General features: G+C 45.3%; 1 long non-coding RNA gene across 1 annotated transcript in view; it reads left to right on the top strand.

The window, feature by feature from the left end:
- LOC130294014 (uncharacterized) overlaps window positions 1-10,337 on the top strand; it is a 39,913-nt gene extending 29,576 nt beyond the window's left edge. The window contains exon 3 of the long non-coding RNA XR_008848356.1: window positions 10,074-10,337. This is a non-coding gene — a long non-coding RNA (uncharacterized LOC130294014). The remainder of the gene's footprint in view (window positions 1-10,073) is intronic.
- The last annotated feature ends 9,930 nt before the right edge of the window (window positions 10,338-20,267 follow it).

Here is a 20,267-nt window from a genome sequence, read left to right as displayed (position 1 = left end):
CCCCCTGTACAATGCCCCCATAGTGCCCCAAACAGAGTAAAAAAACAAAACAACAATTATACTCAACTAATCCACGTTCCCATGAGCAGGTCTCTCCTTTGCTTCTGGCTTGCAGCGTGTGAGGCGTGGGGTTGGGATCTCCGGCAGGCACGATAACGTCACATCATCGTGCCGGCCTGCCGGGGATCGCGTCCCTGTGGCTCACACGCTGCAAGCCAGAAGTGCAGCATGTGAGTGAATGGTGGGATTACTTCCCACTTGGGGGGAGTCACCTGGTGAGGCCCGCACCCCCATAGCAACGGTACTGGTTTCACTCAAACTAGGAGTCTTAGAAGCTGCCTGGGAATGTACGCCAAGTTGTCTGTATTGACCAATCAAGATCATTGCTTTTGTTTTTTACACCCTAATTTCTGCTTTTAAGTGCAATGCTTCCATTTTTCTTTGCAACTAAAACATAAAGACATCTTTCATGTGGACCTATATGACGACAGTATACAACTCTTCTGCAGAACTATTTGTGTCCATCATAAGTCCTCATTTACTGTACATGGTAAAGCCGCATAGAGAAACAAAATCTGCTGCGGTCTACAAACTTGATCAAGACGCCTTTATATTGCAAAGTAATGGTCATAGGATGAGGATAAAAGTACAGCCTACAGCCATTTTACAGGGGCTCATGCTTTTTCTAGGCTGGCACAAGTATATGTGAACCCGCCATAGGCTGTACTTTAATCTTCATTTAAATAAGAACTCTTGTGTAGGTTTGTGGACTGCCATCGATTTCATTTCTCTTTGGAGTATACAGTGGTCCCTCAACATATGATATTAATTGGTTCCAAGAGAACCATCATATATTGAAACCATCATATGTCGAGTACATATGTCTATGTAAAAATAGTAATTGGTTCTGGGGCCTCGGAACCATTGTATGTTGAATACATATCTCTATGGGAAACTGCCAATTGGTTCTGGGATGACCATTGTATGTGGAGTGTTTAACAAACCAGGGTGCTGCCAGCTGTTGCACAACTACAACTCCCAGCATGCATGTACAGCCATTGACTGTCTGGGCATGCTGGGAGTTATAGTTTTGCAACAGCTGGAGGCACACTGATAGGGAAACATTGATGTATGGGGTGTATAGTGTGTCTATGTATTGTATGTGATATGTGACATCGCATACAGTACTGTACAGTTCTTTAAATACCTTCAGGGGAGACAGAATGTCCTCCATTACGATCCTGCCGACTACAGCTCTATAGGAAAGGAAGGGGAGCAGCTCATTGGATGCCTGCAGCAAGATGCTGCAGGCTATTGGCTATGGCTGCTCTGGGGGGGCGGGGCTTACACAGAGCTCACAGTGGAAGCCTCCGTGAGCTAGCAGGACAGCATGTGAGTAACAGGAGGCAGAACGGGGCACACGGGGCACATTATACAACTATCTGTCATTTGCTGAAGTTGTCAGCGCTGTCAGATAGCTGTTTGTACGAAGGCCCCGACACACAGCAGCATCATATGTCGAGGCTGCCTTCAACATACGATGGGCTCTGAGAGGCCATCATATGTTGAAATGATCATATGTCGGGGCCATCATAAGTCGAGGGATCACTGTATTTACTAGTTTTGTTGCTCTTCCCAAAGAACACTTTATAGCACTCTTCACAGCTGATCCTTATATGAGTTTTTCTGAGGGTGTGGGTCCTGTGGTTCTGTAAGGACATTCTGGGCAGTGCCCGGCTAGTTATATTTTGTTTTGTTCTCATGTATTATGTCATGTTGTACAGACCCACAGGCTCTTGCATTGGGTGGTCTTAAAGGGGTACTCCAATCCTAAGACATCTTATCCCCTATCCAAAGCTTATCCTATCCAAAGCTCACAATCGTGACGTCACACTAGGCCCCTGTGGGACATCACCCCCCGCCCCCGCTATGCAAGTCTATGGGAGGGGGCGTGACGGCCGTCACGCCCTTTCCCATAGACTTGCATAGTGGGGGCAGGACGTGACATCACACAGGGGCGAAGTCGTGAATTCACGATACTCCGGCCCCGTGGTCGGCACCCGGCAGTGTGTGAGCTGGCAGCGGGGCGTGCAGCTCAAAGATGTGGGTGCTGAATTGCAAGATTGCGGGGGTCCCCAGCGGTAGGACCCCTGCGGTCAGACGTCTTATCCCCTATCCTTTTGATAGGGGATAAGATGTCTTAGGGCTGGAGTACCCCTTTAAGCTGTCCATACCATGGCCGTAAAAGTCCAGCAAGGCGTTTACTCGTAATTTAAAGACGATGGTCAGCCAGAACGCCAAAAACATCTATTTTGGCTGTCCATTATCTTTTGTGTAAGGCAGAGGTGTAGCTTGTAGCTTCTGGGCCCAATGCTAAATCTGCAACAGGGTTCAAAATGCCAATAATAACACTTGTCTCTTATGGGGCAGATGTGCTTTGCGGCCCCCTTAGGCACCAGGACGCCGGTGCGACTGCTATGTCTGTTGTTACGCCGAGCGCTCCGGGTCCCCGCTCCTCCCCGGAGCGCTCGCTACACTCTCGCTACTGCAGCGCTCCGGTCAGATCCACTGACCCGGTGCGCTGCGATACCGCCTCCAGCCGGGATGCGATTCGCGATGCAGGTGGCGCCCGCTCGCGATGCGCACCCCGGCTCCCGTACCTGACTCGCTCTCCGTCGGTCCTGTCCCGGCGCGCGCGGCCCCGCTCCCTAGGGCGCGCGCGCGCCGGGTCTCTGCGATTTAAAGGGCCACTGCGCCGCTGATTGGCGCAGTGGTTCTAATTAGTGTGTTCACCTGTGCACTCCCTATGTATGCCTCACTTCCCCTGCACTCCCTCGCCGGATCTTGTTGCCATTGTGCCAGTGAAAGCGTTTCCTTGTGTGTTCCTAGCCTGTGTTCCAGACCTCCTGCCGTTGCCCCTGACTACGATCCTTGCTGCCTGCCCCGACCTTCTGCTACGTCCGACCTTGCTTCTGTCTACTCCCTTGTACCGCGCCTATCTTCAGCAGTCAGAGAGGTTGAGCCGTTGCTAGTGGATACGACCTGGTCACTACCGCCGCAGCAAGACCATCCCGCTTTGCGGCGGGCTCTGATGAACACCAGTAGTGACTTAGAACCGGTCCACTAGCACGGTCCACGCCAATCCCTCTCTGGCACAGAGGATCCACCTCCTGCCAGCCGGCATCGTGACAGTAGATCCGGCCATGGATCCCGCTGAAGTTCCTCTGCCAGTTGTCGCCGACCTCACCACGGTGGTCGCCCAGCAGTCACAACAGATAGCGCAACAAGGCCACCAGCTGTCTCAACTGACCGTGATGCTACAGCAGCTACTACCACAGCTTCAGCAATCATCTCCTCCGCCAGCTCCTGCACCTCCTCCGCAGCGAGTGGCCGCTTCAGGCCTACGACTATCCTTGCCGGATAAATTTGATGGGGACTCTAAATTTTGCCGTGGCTTTCTTTCTCAATGTTCCCTGCACTTGGAGATGATGTCGGACCAGTTTCCTACTGAAAGGTCTAAGGTGGCTTTCGTAGTCAGCCTTCTGTCTGGAAAAGCTCTGTCATGGGCCACACCGCTCTGGGACCGCAATGACCCCGTCACTGCCTCTGTACACTCCTTCTTCTCGGAAATTCGAAGTGTCTTTGAGGAACCTGCCCGAGCCTCTTCTGCTGAGACTGCCCTGCTGAACCTGGTCCAGGGTAATTCTTCCGTTGGCGAGTACGCCGTACAATTCCGTACTCTTGCTTCAGAACTATCCTGGAATAATGAGGCCCTCTGCGCGACCTTTAAAAAAGGCCTATCCAGCAACATTAAAGATGTTCTGGCCGCACGAGAAATCCCTGCTAACCTACATGAACTCATTCATTTAGCCACTCGCATTGACATGCGTTTTTCCGAAAGGCGTCAGGAGCTCCGCCAGGATATGGACTTTGTTCGCACGAGGCGTTTTTTCTCCCCGGCTCCTCTCTCCTCTGGTCCCCTGCAATCCGTTCCTGTGCCTCCCGCCGTGGAGGCTATGCAGGTCGACCGGTCTCGCCTGACACCTCAAGAGAGGACACGACGCCGCATGGAGAATCTCTGCCTGTACTGTGCCGGTACCGAACACTTCCTGAAGGATTGTCCTATCCGTCCTCCCCGCCTGGAAAGACGTACGCTGACTCCGCACAAAGGTGAGACAGTCCTTGATGTCAACTCTGCTTCTCCACGTCTTACTGTGCCTGTGCGGATATCTGCCTCTACCTTCTCCTTCTCTACTATGGCCTTCTTGGATTCCGGATCTGCAGGAAATTTTATTTTGGCCTCTCTCATCAACAGGTTCAACATCCCGGTGACCAGTCTCGCCAGACCCCTCTACATCAATTGTGTTAACAATGAAAGATTGGACTGTACCATACGTTTCCGCACGGAGCCCCTCCTAATGTGCATCGGACCTCATCACGAAAAAATTGAGTTTTTGGTCCTCCCCAATTGCACTTCCGAAATTCTCCTTGGACTACCCTGGCTTCAACACCATTCCCCAACCCTGGATTGGTCCACAGGGGAGATCAAGAGTTGGGGTACCTCTTGTTTCAAGGACTGCCTTAAACCGGTTCCCAGTACTCCTTGCCGTGACCCTGTGGTTCCCCCTGTAACCGGTCTCCCTAAGGCCTATATGGACTTTGCTGATGTATTTTGCAAAAAACAAGCTGAGACTCTACCTCCTCACAGGCCTTATGACTGTCCTATTGACCTCCTCCCGGGCACTACTCCACCCCGGGGCAGAATTTATCCTCTCTCCGCCCCAGAGACTCTTGCTATGTCTGAGTACATCCAGGAAAATTTAAAAAAGGGCTTTATCCGCAAATCCTCCTCTCCTGCCGGAGCTGGATTTTTCTTTGTGTCCAAAAAAGATGGCTCCCTACGTCCTTGCATTGACTACCTTGGTCTTAATAAAATCACGGTAAAGAACCGCTACCCTCTACCTCTTATCTCTGAACTCTTTGATCGCCTCCAAGGTGCCCACATCTTTACCAAACTGGACTTAAGAGGTGCTTATAATCTCATCCGCATCAGAGAGGGGGATGAATGGAAAACGGCATTTAACACTAGAGATGGACACTTTGAGTATCTGGTCATGCCCTTTGGCCTGTGCAACGCCCCTGCCGTCTTCCAAGACTTTGTTAATGAAATTTTTCGTGATCTCTTATATTCCTGTGTTGTTGTGTATCTGGACGATATCCTGATTTTTTCTGCCAACCTAGAAGAACACCGCCAGCATGTCCGCATGGTTCTTCAGAGACTTCGTGACAATCAACTTTATGCCAAAATGGAGAAATGTCTGTTTGAATGTCAATCTCTTCCTTTCCTAGGATACTTGGTCTCTGGCCAGGGACTACAAATGGATCCAGACAAACTCTCTGCCGTCTTAGATTGGCCACACCCCTCCGGACTCCGTGCTATCCAACGTTTTTTGGGGTTCGCCAATTATTACAGACAATTTATTCCACATTTTTCCACCATTGTGGCTCCTATCGTGGCTTTAACCAAAAAGAATGTCAATCCTAAGTCATGGCCTCCTCAAGCGGAAGACGCCTTTAAACAGCTCAAGTCTGCCTTTTCTTCTGCTCCCGTGCTCTCCAGACCTGACCCATCTAAACCCTTCCTATTGGAGGTTGATGCCTCCTCAGTAGGAGCTGGAGCGGTTCTTCTACAAAAAAATTCTTCCGGGCATGCTGTTACTTGTGGGTTTTTTTCTAGGACCTTCTCTCCGGCAGAGAGGAACTACTCCATCGGGGATCGAGAGCTACTGGCCATTAAATTAGCACTTGAGGAATGGAGGCATCTGCTGGAGGGATCTAGATTTCCAGTTATTATTTACACCGATCACAAGAATCTCTCCTATCTCCAGTCTGCCCAACGGCTGAATCCTCGCCAGGCCAGGTGGTCTCTGTTCTTTGCCCGATTTAATTTTGAAATTCACTTTCGGCCTGCCGATAAGAACATTAGGGCCGATGCTCTCTCTCGTTCCTCGGATGCCTCGGAAGTAGAGCTCTCTCCGCAACACATCATTCCTCCTGACTGCCTGATCTCCACTTCTCCAGCCTCCATCAGGCAAACTCCTCCAGGGAAGACCTTCGTCTCTCCACGCCAACGCCTCGGAATCCTCAAATGGGGTCACTCCTCCCATCTCGCAGGCCATGCGGGCATCAAGAAATCCGTGCAACTCATCTCTCGTTTCTATTGGTGGCCGACTCTGGAGACGGATGTTGTTGATTTTGTGCGGGCCTGCACTGTCTGTGCCCGGGATAAGACTCCTCGCCAGAAGCCCGCTGGTCTTCTTCATCCTCTGCCTGTCCCCGAACAGCCTTGGTCTCTGATTGGTATGGACTTTATTACAGACTTACCCCCATCCCGTGGCAACACTGTTGTTTGGGTGGTCGTTGATCGATTTTCCAAGATGGCACATTTTATCCCTCTTCCTGGTCTTCCTTCAGCGCCTCAGTTGGCAAAACAATTTTTTGTACACATTTTTCGTCTTCACGGGTTGCCCACGCAGATCGTCTCGGATAGAGGCGTCCAATTCGTGTCAAAATTCTGGAGGGCTCTCTGTAAACAACTCAAGATTAAATTAAACTTTTCTTCTGCTTATCATCCTCAATCCAATGGGCAAGTAGAAAGAATTAACCAGGTCCTGGGTGATAATTTACGGCATTTTGTTTCCTCCCGCCAGGATGACTGGGCAGATCTTCTACCATGGGCCGAATTCTCGTATAACTTCAGAGTCTCTGAATCTTCTTCCAAATCACCATTTTTCGTGGTGTACGGCCGTCACCCTCTTCCCCCCCTCCCTACTCCCTTGCCCTCTGGTTTGCCCGCTGTGGATGAAATAACTCGTGATCTTTCCACCATATGGAAAGAGACCCAAAATTCTCTCTTACAGGCTTCATCACGCATGAAGAAGTTTGCTGATAAGAAAAGAAGAGCTCCCCCCATTTTTTCTCCCGGAGACAAGGTATGGCTCTCCGCTAAATATGTCCGCTTCCGTGTTCCCAGCTACAAATTGGGACCACGCTATCTTGGTCCTTTCAAAATTTTGTGCCAGATTAATCCTGTCTCTTACAAACTTCTTCTTCCTCCTTCTCTTCGTATTCCTAATGCCTTTCACGTTTCTCTTCTTAAACCACTCATCATCAACCGTTTCTCTCCCAAACTTGTTTCTCCCACTCCTGTTTCCGGCTCCTCGGACATCTTCTCCGTAAAGGAGATACTGGCCTCCAAGAAGGTCAGAGGGAAAACCTTTTTTTTGGTCGATTGGGAGGGCTGTGGTCCTGAAGAGAGATCCTGGGAACCTGAGGACAATATCCTAGACAAAAGTCTGCTCCTCAGGTTCTCAGGCTCCAAGAAGAGGGGGAGACCCAAGGGGGGGGTACTGTTACGCCGAGCGCTTCGGGTCCCCGCTCCTCCCCGGAGCGCTCGCTACACTCTCGCTACTGCAGCGCTCCGGTCAGATCCACTGACCCGGTGCGCTGCGATACCGCCTCCAGCCGGGATGCGATTCGCGATGCGGGTGGCGCCCGCTCGCGATGCGCACCCCGGCTCCCGTACCTGACTCGCTCTCCGTCGGTCCTGTCCCGGCGCGCGCGGCCCCGCTCCCTAGGGCGCGCGCGCGCCGGGTGTCTGCGATTTAAAGGGCCACTGCGCCGCTGATTGGCGCAGTGGTTCCAATTAGTGTGTTCACCTGTGCACTCCCTATGTATACCTCACTTCCCCTGCACTCCCTCGCCGGATCTTGTTGCCATTGTGCCAGTGAAAGCGTTTCCTTGTGTGTTCCTAGCCTGTGTTCCAGACCTCCTGCCGTTGCCCCTGACTACGATCCTTGCTGCCTGCCCCGACCTTCTGCTACGTCCGACCTTGCTTCTGTCTACTCCCTTGTACCGCGCCTATCTTCAGCAGTCAGAGAGGTTGAGCCGTTGCTAGTGGATACGACCTGGTCACTACCACCGCAGCAAGACCATCCCGCTTTGCGGCGGGCTCTGGTGAACACCAGTAGTGACTTAGAACCGGTCCACTAGCACGGTCCACGCCAATCCCTCTCTGGCACAAAGGATCCACCTCCTGCCAGCCGGCATCGTGACATCTGTTATCTCTATAGCTACACCCCTGATCAGAGGTGGAGCATGGGATTTTGAAACTTAAACATTTTATGAAAAAAAAGAGGACAATTTTATTTTTATTATTTTTTATTATTATGTTATTTTTCTAAATGGATGATGTTCTCCTCCACAATAACGCCAAATGGTTTTTCTATAGAAAAAAAAGAAGATAATATAAATTGTTCTATAGTGTGAAAGGTGGAAATCTAGGTGAGACCTGATAATATATAATATAACATCTAATGCAATGACCAACAAGTGCGTCTGTACAATTCTTTAATTACTTAAGATTTATCTATCTATCTCATATGTATCTATCTATCTATCTCATATGTATCTATCTATCTATCTATCTATCTATATATCTATCTTATATCTATCTATCTTATATCTATATATCTCATATCTATATATCTATCTTATATCTATCTCATTTCTATCTATCTACCTCATATCTATCTATCTATCTGTCATGTACTTACCTGAGTCAGGCTCAAACTTCCTCCTCCACTCCCGCTCTGTCCTCTTCCTCCACTCCTGCTCCCTCCTCCTCATCCTCCTCTCCCACACCTTGATCTTCCTCATCCTCCTCATCCTCCTCCGTTCTTTCATCCAGTTCTTGATCTTTTTCCTATAAAAGAAATAGTGAAGATGTTATAAAGAGGAGGCAGTTCTATACAGTAAGAGCCGTGTCCATAATGTCTGATTACATTATAGAGAGAAGACAAGCGTTAGCCATAAATGATGACAATAACTTACCCCACATAATCCAGCAGCCAAAGCACCACCAATATTCCCACCATAATCCCGATAACAATTCCTCCCAATTGTAGATCTGTAAAGTCTGAAAAATAAAGAAATGATCAGAAAAATCCTAAATAACATGGATACAGAAGACATCTTAAGATACCTACCCGCCATCTCTACTCCAACAACCCTCAAAGGACTCAGCCAGCCGGTCAGGCAGTGTATACCCCGGCTCAGCATTGTGACATCATCATGATGACATCAGTCTTGTTCTAATGTTAATCTATAAGCCACAATGATGGCCGCCGCTGTGTTGTGTGGAGTTGTCATAGTGATCAGACTGGGGGGGCAGATGCTCTAACATACGTGTCATGTGACCTGTCAGCAGGGCTGGAAATGACAGCAAGTCACTGTACACATTGTAGGGAATAGAACGTCCTCCATGACACCCATCACCTTCTTTTCTTTTTTCTTAAAAATTAAAACAAATAAAACCAAATCTCTTCATCTGGTCGGAGCCATTTACACTTTATCTAGAATATTCCGCTGGTGACTTTATGGTCAGATAGAAATGTGACTCCGGCCATGTTCCCTCTTCATGGGGGAGATTTATCAAAACTTGTGCAGAGGAAATGTTCACCAGTTGCCCATAGCAACCAATCAGATTGCTGCTTTAATTTTGAAAAGGGCCTCTAAAAAATAAAAGAAGAGATCTGATTGGTTGCTGTTTCCTTACACAGGTTTTAATAAATCTTCCCCCAATGTGCAGTATATGTCCGGTTTGTGTAGAGTATATCCCATCATACACCTCTGATCTCCACTACAAATGCAGTGTGAACAGAGACTTGCTTCATGACCAGCCACTTCAGATTGGTAACCAATTAACAGTCTGCCTCCATCTGGTGCCAAACTACATCTCCCAGCATTTCCAGGGAGCCAAAGGAGGCCATCATCTGGCTTCCAGTTGCCATGGCAACCATTGGAACCCCTCAGTCACTTTGTTGGGTCACCTATGGGGGGATGGGGTGACCTTAGATGCCATGGTCAGAATTGATCACTGCATGTACAGGTTTAATACCGCCTAGACCATGCCATCTTGATCTCGCCAGTTGTGGCAGGATCCAGCTATGAATGTTTAAAATTGTCTAATTGTCCAAAATTGTCCTATAACTTTCTTATTTTTCCATATACAGGACTGTTTGTTAAACTCCACACTCCGGCCGCAAGCACCAGCTGGGAGTGCAGAGTCCCTGTGTCCCCGTCTGCCCGCATGCGAATCCCGTCACTCACCACTCAGGTCATTGGATCCACATCCAGCATCGTTACACCTATATATGGTTTATTCTTTTTTTTCTTGGATGTGAAGTGTCTAAAAATCATCAATTTTTTACTTTGTTATTTGTTAGGTTTACACTGTTCGGGATCATAAACATTATGTTTTAATAGTTCTTACGTTTCTGCACGCAACAATGCCAAATATGCTTATTTAACATTTTTTGTTCATTTGTTATTTTTTATTTGTAAAATGGGAAAAGAGGGAGGTTTAACATTTTTTATTGGAGAGGGGCTTACTCACATTTATTAATGGTGACAGTGCTGTTAGGTGACCATTAGTTTTAGTCAGGCAAGTAAATCTGTGCATATTATGTGTAATGCTTCCCAGCTAAAATATAGCGGTTAGTGATGTCTCCACTAGAGGGCGCTTCAGATCTTTATAAAGAAATGTGATCCCAGGAGACACAAGGGATGTATCTACTCTATACACTAGTGATACACAAGCAGGGTGCCGCCGGCTCCGATGGACAAAATGGCGTTTTTAAAAAGAAATTTAACATTTTGAATTCCACCTGGCAAGAAGCATCATGTGCTGAGCGCTTCCACCTAATAGAAACCAACGTACGTACAGAGGATGTCAGATGGGAAGCGACCACCTCACTGTAGCAATTTAATTGGCCGCTTCCCGGCATTGCTGGAGGTGGCAATGTGGGTGGCAGCAATGCTGGAGATGGCAATATGGGTGGCTGGAGGGAGGGAGACACTGGTGTCATTGTGTGAGGGAGAGGTTGGTGGAATTGTGTGTGTATGTGTGGGTAAGGTTAATGGCATTGTGTGTGTGTGTGTGTGGGGGGGGGGGCTGGTGGCATTATGTGTGTGGGGGGAGGCTGCTGGCATTGTGTTTGTGTAGGTAAGGTTGGTGGCTTTGTGTGTTGGAGAGGCTGGTGACATTGTGTTTGTGGGGAAGAGGCTGGAGGTGTCCTGGTTAAAAATTTCAGTAGTCAGGGTCCAAGTGTTCAGACCCTGTGCCAGAATTCTCAACCAAAAAACTCAAAACTCTCCATTTTACACCAAGGGTCGTGGCTGTCAGAGAAAGAAGGTGTGGCCCCCCAAAAGGGGCATGTCCTTAGCAGTTTAGAAAAATCTCAACAAATTTACTAATGTTTCCACAGAAAATGTGGTGGATTTGAGCTCTGATCAGACAGTTCAATGCAGTTGTAAAAAAAAAAAGCAAAACATAGTTAGGCTGGGTTCACACTACGTTTTCTCCCATACGGGAGCGCATACGGCAGGGGGGAGCTAAAAGCTCACGCTCCCGTATGTCACCGTATGCGCTCCCGTATGCCATTCATTTCAATGAGCCGACCGGAGTGAAACGTTCGGTCCGGTCGGCTCATTTTTGCACCGTATGCGCTTTTACAACCGGACCTAAAACTGTGGTCAACCATGGTTTTAGGTCCGGTTGTAAAAGCGCATACGGCGCAAAAATGAGCCGACCGGACCGAACGTTTCACTCCGGTCGGCTCATTGAAATGAATGACATACGGGAGCGCATACGGTGACATACGGGAGCGCGAGCTTTAAGCTCCCCCCTGCCGTATGCTCTCCCGTATGGGAGAAAACGTAGTGTGAACCCAGCCTTAAAAGTGCAAAATGTTGGGAAACATTAGTAAATACCTAGTAATTAGTAAGTTAGGAAAATACCTGTTGGGAATCAAAACTCACAAAGAAAACTACGCTCCACTCTACCATATTGTACAGTATGTATGTTAGGTGGGGAAGTATGCTATTTGCCTATGACACCTGCTGTCAATAGTCACTGTGGCATCTAGGTTATCTGATAGTTGCCAGTCCTGTCAGGGTTCCAATCAGTACATCCGCAAAACAATTGCCGGGTGACAATCTGTTATCATGGCAGCCTGTGGACTGCTATGTAAGATCTAATATTACGGCCTGTGTACTGTATAAGGGATTAAAAGATCCCTTGTGCAAAATGTTTTTTTAAACAACATAACTCCCTAAAAAAATTAAATCCCCCCCCCCCACACTTTCCATTTTTTTATATGCAGAAATGTCCAAACTATTTAAATATAACATTATTTATCCTGCATGGTGAACACTGTAAACAAAAAAATACAAGAATTGTGTTTTTTTTGTTACATAGCATCCCAGAAAACATGAAATAAAAAGAAATCAAATTGTCACATTTAACTCAAAATGGAACTGATCAAATTGATAGCTTAAAAAGGTCTTTCCCACAGCTCTGTAGATAAAAAATAAATAAAGTTATAGGGGTCAAAATATAGAAATTCAAAGCAATTATTTTTTAAAGGAAGTCTGTCATATTTATATATAGTGCTCAGAGCTCTAGTGTCAAGACTGGTTATGGCCTAAGTTACTTACCAAGTTATGTGCCAAAATATTGCCATATTTTGACATGTAAACAGCAGAAAAAAACAATATCAATGTAAACTTAAAGGGGTATTCCAGGAATTTTTTTTTATTTGACTAAGCTACATGGGCTTTACAGGGGCTGTAAAGTAAAGATTTTTCCCAGGCTGAAATGTGGCCGAGACCTAACATCACTAGTCACTTGATGACAGGGAGCCAGTCTGCTTCAATGGGTAGAGGGATCGCTTGGTGGGAGAGAGATCAATCTGCAACTAATGCAACAGCTGTAGGCACCCTGATTGAAAATCACAGGTCTTTTGAATGGATGCAGCTCATTTATGTTTCAATGGGTGGGGTGGCTGATGTGTGGGAGGGAGAAAAATGGAATTATGGGATTTGTAGTCAAAAAAAGAAAAATCAAACAGGAAATACCAGTTCACAAAAAGCTAGGCACAATGTTATGGTAATCTTACAACATAGCCATTTAGCCCCAAGACAAGTGCAGATCCTTCCTAAGCATGTCCATTACTGTCTGCCAGGTACGTACTAAAATCACCTTATGGTGGATAACCCCTTTAATATGTGTAGACATGAATGGACACAGACACAAGGAAATGTTCCATGGGAAAAACAGTCTTTTCTGGACATTTTGTTGGATAAAATAAGACTACAAAATGACCCCACAAAAAAACTGTATGTACGTAGTCTAAATATGTTTCTAAATACATTTTGCCTTCATTGTCACTGCATTGATAAAAGTTAGTGTGGGCAGATATTAAAGGCACACACCCGTTTCCTGTTCGTGGGGAGCCAAAAGACTTGTGGTGTCTGGGGTGTGGCAACAGTGCAGCAGGGTCTGGTGGTATTAAATCTGTGGGGTTATTAACCCCTGATTATTCGTGACGCCAGGATGTGGTTCTTCCGGTATGGTAACCGCCGTCAACCAACCAAATAACGGTCTTCAATAAAGGAATGTCCACAGCAGGAATTATGAAAGAACTGGAACTTTTACTTGTAATTCTTAAGAAACAGTCTTTACAGTTATGCATTTTCTCTAGAGGCAACCGGGATGCAGGACACCTCACAGGCTTGCTGGGACTTAGTATTGAGATGATTTATGCAGGCCACTGTGCTGCTAATATTATTCTTGAGTTGAGTAGTAGTCACTAGAATTATAGGTAGAGCTTGACAACTCACGTTTTTAAGTGGCTACAGGTTCTTAAGTGGCTACAGGCCAAAGCCTAGCTGAGAGGAATTTAGATAGGTACAGGTATTGTGCTTGGCTGAAATCCATGAGATAAGGGAGTTCAGGAAAAAGAGAGCGAATTTAGAGACTACAGCCCCTTATATACTAGGGGGGCTGGACTAAAGCCCATTGGTTGCAAAGCCTTGAGGTCCTGTATCCTGGGAACTCTGGGTATATAACTTGACAGTGGATCACATGACCCAGGAAGGTCCTCTACATTTTATATATTTGTACAAACTTTATGTATAATGAACAATATATACAATGCATTTATATGAAGCAGTAACTGATGAGCAAGGGGGGAAGCCCTGCAGAAGAGCCCTATGGACTGCAGGGACTCTTCCTGAGGGGACTTAGGGCTGGTACAGGACCATGTCCTGTACCGGGAAACCACATTAGCACCATCTGGCAGTATATCACAGTCTTTGCCAACACAAATAATAGACACCAACATTGATGTCTGAGAACATCAATATATAGGGTCATAGAAGCAGCAAACCAACATATTGAATGGGATGGTGGATTAAGGAGAGAGGGAGGAAAAACAAGTGCAAACAATAATTATTGTGTCCTTAACCTATCTGAGAATAAATGGGAACATATATGGTGTGTTTCCTTTATGTATATATATAATACTAGTTTTTAATGGGAAACTATGCTATGACTAAGAGCCCTTGAGGCTGAAAGCATATAAACCTGCATTAGTAAGTACACTTGATTTGCCCATTTATTTTTATGAAATAAGACAGTTTATGCCCATCAAGGAGTCCTGGAGATGAAATATAGCATTCTGTGTACAGGCCAGTTAATACATTCTCTGCGGTTTCATCATCTTCCTCTTACCCCCTTCGACAAGTATTCAAAAGCAGGTCACCCTAGTTCATTCTAGATGTTCCTTACTCTATTATGATGGACGGACTTTCAATGTCATAGTTACATAGTTGATAAGGTTAAAAAAAAAAAAAAGAATCCATCAAGTTTAACCTATAACCCTACTGAGTTCATCTAGAGGAAGGCAAAAACCCTTGTGAGGCTGATGTCAATTGCCTCATAACAGAGGAATAATTTCTTCCCAACATCAATATGGCATCAGAATAGGTCCCTGGATCAACGTTCTATCCCCATAAAAAGGGCGTAATCTGTTGAGTTTCCCCTGTTCAAAATAATAAAGATTCAATTACGGTAAATTGTAAAATGTATATACACAATCATCAGGTGTGACAGAAAACAAAGGGGAAGGTTAACAAAAACTGTAAAGATGGCTGAGACTGTTTGATAAATTTGGTGTATTTTTAAACTGTCTACACTAAGGCTGGGTTCACATACATCCGATGCCCAGCTTTCTGAAACCAGCCTAAAAATCACCCCAACTACTGTAATGCCACAACTGATGACAAAATGCACCAGTTGTCATCAGTTGTTTAGCATCCGGCATTATTAATTATGCAGGCTGGACAGGAAAACGCAGCAAGATGCATTTCCCTGTCCAGCACCCATGTGGCATGTCTGATCATCCAACATTCAGCATGCGGCTCTAGATGATGTCAACTATGCTTGAAGGGGTACTCCGCTGCTCAGCGTTTGGAACAAACTGTTCCAAACGCTGGAGCCGGCGCCGGGAGCTTGTGACATCATAGCCCCACCCCCTCCGGCCATGTGGCTGCTATAGGGCCCTTGGAGAGAGAGGACCCCATCCTGGTTGGTCCCTTTGTCCAGAACACTGCATTTTCAGCAAATTAAGGAAGTGGGGTAATGGCCTAAGGGTCATAGAAGGAAAGGGAAAATAAACAGCAGACCTGTCTCTCCTGGGGGGCAAAATCACATGACAAAATAGGAGTCCCATTTCAATATTTGTTATGGGGTCCTCTTTCTTCTATGTATGCCACTAGAAGCAGTTTTATTTATAATATTGTTTACCATTAGTAAAGAGGAATCCTCAAAAAATACAGAACGTAATTGTGGTGACCCACGGGTGTATGGCAGGACCACGGGTGTAGCGGTGTGAGTGGTGGGATCAGATGGTATTAACCCCTAGAGTTCGTGATGCCAGCAGAAGTGAAATGAGAGTCCACAACCAGTTATGGTCAAACGGAGGCTTTACTAAGTATAAGACAGATGGAATTATCTTCACAGCTAAGGCCAGATTTCCCAGAGAGGTGGCCAGGACACAGAAGGACTTCACAGCTTACTGGACCAATATACTTGTAATTAACTTGACTCGAGATTGGACTTGACTTGACTATATGCAGGACTTGACTAGTTTCAGTGACAGCAGACATAGACTTGAGACTTACTGGAATGACTGTAGCTTTTGGGGTCTTCCAGATACTGATCACTTGCACTGAGATCTCTGGTGGTTGCTGTGCTCAGTAGCAGATGGTAAGAGAAGAGAGTGAATTGTAATGGCTGCCCCTTTATAAAGAAGCCAAGGAAAGATGGAAAAATCTCCAAAAGGCATCAAATTACAGATTAGACATTCTTATAATATGTCAACAAAAGTTAGATTTTATTTCCATCATTTACACTTTCAAAATAACAGAAGACAAAAAAATGGCATCTGCAAAAGTTATGGCACCCTGCAGAATTTATAGCATGCACTGCCCCCTTTGAAAAGCTGAGACCTGCCAGTGTCATGGATTGTTCTCAATCATCATCTGGGAAGACCAGGTGATGTAAATCTCAAAGGTTTTAAATGCCCAGACTCATCTGACCTTGCCCCAACAATCAGCACCATGGGTTCTTCTAAGCAGTTGTCTAGAAATCTGAAACTGAAAATAGTTGACGCTCACAAAGTTGGAGAAGGCTATAAGACGATAGCAAAACGTTTTCAGATGTCAATATCCTCTGTTCGGAATGTAATTAAGAAATGGCAGTCATCAGAAACAGTGGAAGTTAAAGCAAGATCTGGAAGACCAAGAAAATATCAGTAAGAACAGCTCGCAGGATTGTAAGAAAAACAATTCATAACCCACGTTTGACTGCACAATCCCTCCAGAAAGATCTGGCAGACACTGGAGTTGTGGTACACATTCCACTATAAATAGATACTTGTACAAATATGGTTTTGCCATCTGTGAAAAAGCTGAAGTTAAAGGGAGGATGGCTTCTACAAATGAATAATGATCCTAAACACACCTCGAAATCCACGGGGGATTACATCAAGAGGCGTAAACTGACGGTTTTGCCATGGCCTTCACAATCTCCTGACCTCAACATAATTGAAAATCTATGGATAGACCTTAAAAGAGCAGTGCGTGACAGACAGCCCCGAAATCTCAAAGAACTGGTAGACTTTTGTAAGGAAGAATGGACAAAGATACCTTAAACAAGAATTGAAAGACTCTTGGCTGGCTACAAAAAGCGTTTACAAGCTGTGATACTTGCAAAAGGGGGCAGTACAAGATATTACCTCTGCAGGGTGCCCAAACTTTTGCAGACACCATTTTTTTGTTTTCTGTTATTTTGAAAGTGTAAATGATGGAAATAAAATCTAACTTTTGTTGACATATTATAAGATTGTCTAATCTGTAATTTGATGCCTTTTGGAGATTTTTTCATCTTTCCTTGGCTTCTTTATGCACATTAATACAAATTTTTACCTGGGGTGCCCAAACTTTTGATCCCCACTGTAACTCTGGGATGCTTTTACCGATTATTCTGATTCCGAGATTGTTTTTTCGTGACATATTCTACTTTAACATAGTGGTACATTTTTGTTGTTACTTGCATCCTTTCTTGGTGAAAAATCCCAATATTTCATGAAAATTTCGAAAATTAAATTTTTTTTTTAATTTGAAACTCTCTGTCTGTAAGGAAAATGGATATTCCAAATAAATTATATTTTGATTCACAAATACAATATGTCTATTTTATGTTTGCATCATAAAGTTGACATGTTTTGACTTTTGGAAGACATCAGAGGGCTTCAAAGTTGAGCAGCGATTTTCCAATTTTTCACATTTTCAAAATCTGAATTTTTCAGAGACCAGTCCAGTTTTGAAGTGGATTTGAGGGGTCTTCATATTTGAAAAAACCCATAAATGACCCCATTATAGAAGCTTCACTCACCCCAAAGTATTCAAAATGACATTCAGAAAGCATGTTAACCCTTTGGGTGTTTCACAGGAATAGCAGCATGGTGAAGGATAAAATTCAAAATCTTCATTTTTTACACTTGCATGTTCATGTAGACCCAGTTTTTGAAATTTTACAAGGCTTAAAAGGAGAAAAAGCCCCCCAAAATTTGTAACCCAATTTCTCTCGAGTAAGGAAATACCTCATATGTGGATGTCAAGTGCTCTGTGGGTGCACTACAAGGCTCAGAAGGGAAGGAGCGACAAACGGATTTTGGAGAGTGAGTTTTTCTGAAATGGCTTTTGGGGAACAAGGAACGTAACAAGGGGTCCACTGAGCCTTAACACCCCACAGGTGTTTGACGACTTTTTGTTAAAGTCGGATGTGGAAATGAATTTTTTTTTTCACTAAAATGCTGGTTTTCCCCCAAATTCTAAATTTTTACAAGGGGTTATAGGAGAAAATGCCCCCCAAAATTTGTAACCCCTATCTCTTCTATGGATTATGGAAATACCCCATGTGTAGATGTCAAGTGCACTGTGGGTGAACTACAATGCTCAGAAGAGGAGGAGTCACATTGGCTTTTGGAAAGCAAATTTTGCTGAAATGGTTTTTGGGGGGCATATCGCATTTAGGAAGCCCCTAAAACAGCAAAAAAAACACAAGGCATATTATTTTGGAAACTACACCCTTCAAGGAATGTAACAAGTGGTATAGTGAGCCTTAACACCCCACAGGTGCTTGACAAATTTCCGTTAAAGTTGGACAGGAAAATTAAAAATTAGATTTTTTTCACTAAAATGCTGGTGTTGCCCCAAATTTTTCATTTTCACAAGGGGTAATTGGAGAAAAAGCCTCCCAAGATTTGTAACTCCATTTCTTCTGAGTATGGAAATACCCCATATGTGGGTGTAAAGTGCTCTGTGGGCGAACTACAATGCTCAGAAGAGAAGAAGCACCATTGGAATTTTGGTGAGAGAATTTGGTTGGAATAGAAGTGGGAGGCCATGTACGTTTACAAAGCCCCCTGTGGTGCCAGAACAATGGACTCCCCGACATGTGACCCCATTTTGGAAACTACACCCCTCTCAGAATTTAATAAGGGGTGCAGTGAGTATTTACACCCCACTGGTGTTTGACAGATCTTTGGAACAGTGGGCTGTTGAAATGAAAATGTTTTCATTTTCACAGACCAGTGTTCCAAAAATCTGTCAGACACCTGTGGGGTGTAAATGCTCACTGTACCCCTTATTACATTCCGTGAGGGGTGTAGTTTCCAAAATGGGGTCACATGTGGGGGGGGTCCACTGTTCTGACCCTATGGGGGCTTTGTAAACACACATGGCCTTAAATTTCGGACACATTCTCTTGCCAAAAGCCCATTGGCGCTCCTTCTCTTCTGAGCATTGTAGTTCACCCGCAGAGCACTTTACATCCACATATGGGGTATGTTCTTACTCAGAAGAAATGGGGCTACAAATTTTGAGGGGCTTTTTTCCTATTCTCCCTTGTGAAAATTAAAAATGGAGGGTAACACCAGCATTTTAGTTTAGTATTTTTTTTTTCATTTTCACATCCAACTTTAAAGAACTGTGTAGGGATCCAACTGTGTAGGGGTATGTGTATATGTAGTGTTTTACTTTTATTTGGTGTAGTGTAGTGTTTTTAGGGTACATTCACACGGGCGTAGGTTTACAATGAGTTTCTCGCTGGGAGATTGAGCCGCATCTCAAACTTGCAGCAGATAACTTGCTGTAAACCCGCCTGTGTGAATGTACCCTGTACATTCACATGGGGGGGGGGGCAAACCTCCAGCTGTTGCAAAACTACAACTCCCAGCATGTACTGGCAGACCATACATGCTGGAAATTGTAGTCATGCAACAGAGTTTGCTACTTAACTCAGTGTTTTGCAACCAGTGTGCCTCCAGCTGTTGCAAAACTAGAACTCCCAGCATGTACAGTTTCTCAGTGCATGCTGGGAGTTGTAGTTTTGCAACAACTGGTTGCAAAACACTGAGTTAGGTAACAATGTGCCTCCAGCTGTTGCAAAACTGCAACAATCAGCATGCATTGACAGTCGAAGGGCATGCTGAGAGTTGTAGTTTTGCAACAGCTGGAGGCACACTGCTAAAACTTACAGCATGCCCTTTGGTATTCTGTGCATGTTGGGAGTTGTAGTCATGCAACAGCTGGATGCACACTTTTTCATAGAAAAAATGTGCCTCCAGTTGTTGCATAACTGAAACCCCCAGCATGCACAGACTACCAAAGAGCATGCTGGGATTTGTAGTTGGAACTCCAGCTGTTGCAAAACTACAAATCCCAGCATGCCCTTTGGCTGTGCATGCTGCGAGTTGTTGCTAAGCAACAGCAGGAGGTGAACAGGCCTCACCTCCTGC

Source organism: Hyla sarda, chromosome 10, assembly GCF_029499605.1.
Source record: "Hyla sarda isolate aHylSar1 chromosome 10, aHylSar1.hap1, whole genome shotgun sequence".
Lineage (NCBI taxonomy): Eukaryota > Metazoa > Chordata > Amphibia > Anura > Hylidae > Hyla > Hyla sarda.
The sequence above is the reverse complement of the archived record's forward strand: the minus strand, read 5'-3'. Positions and strand labels throughout refer to the sequence as shown.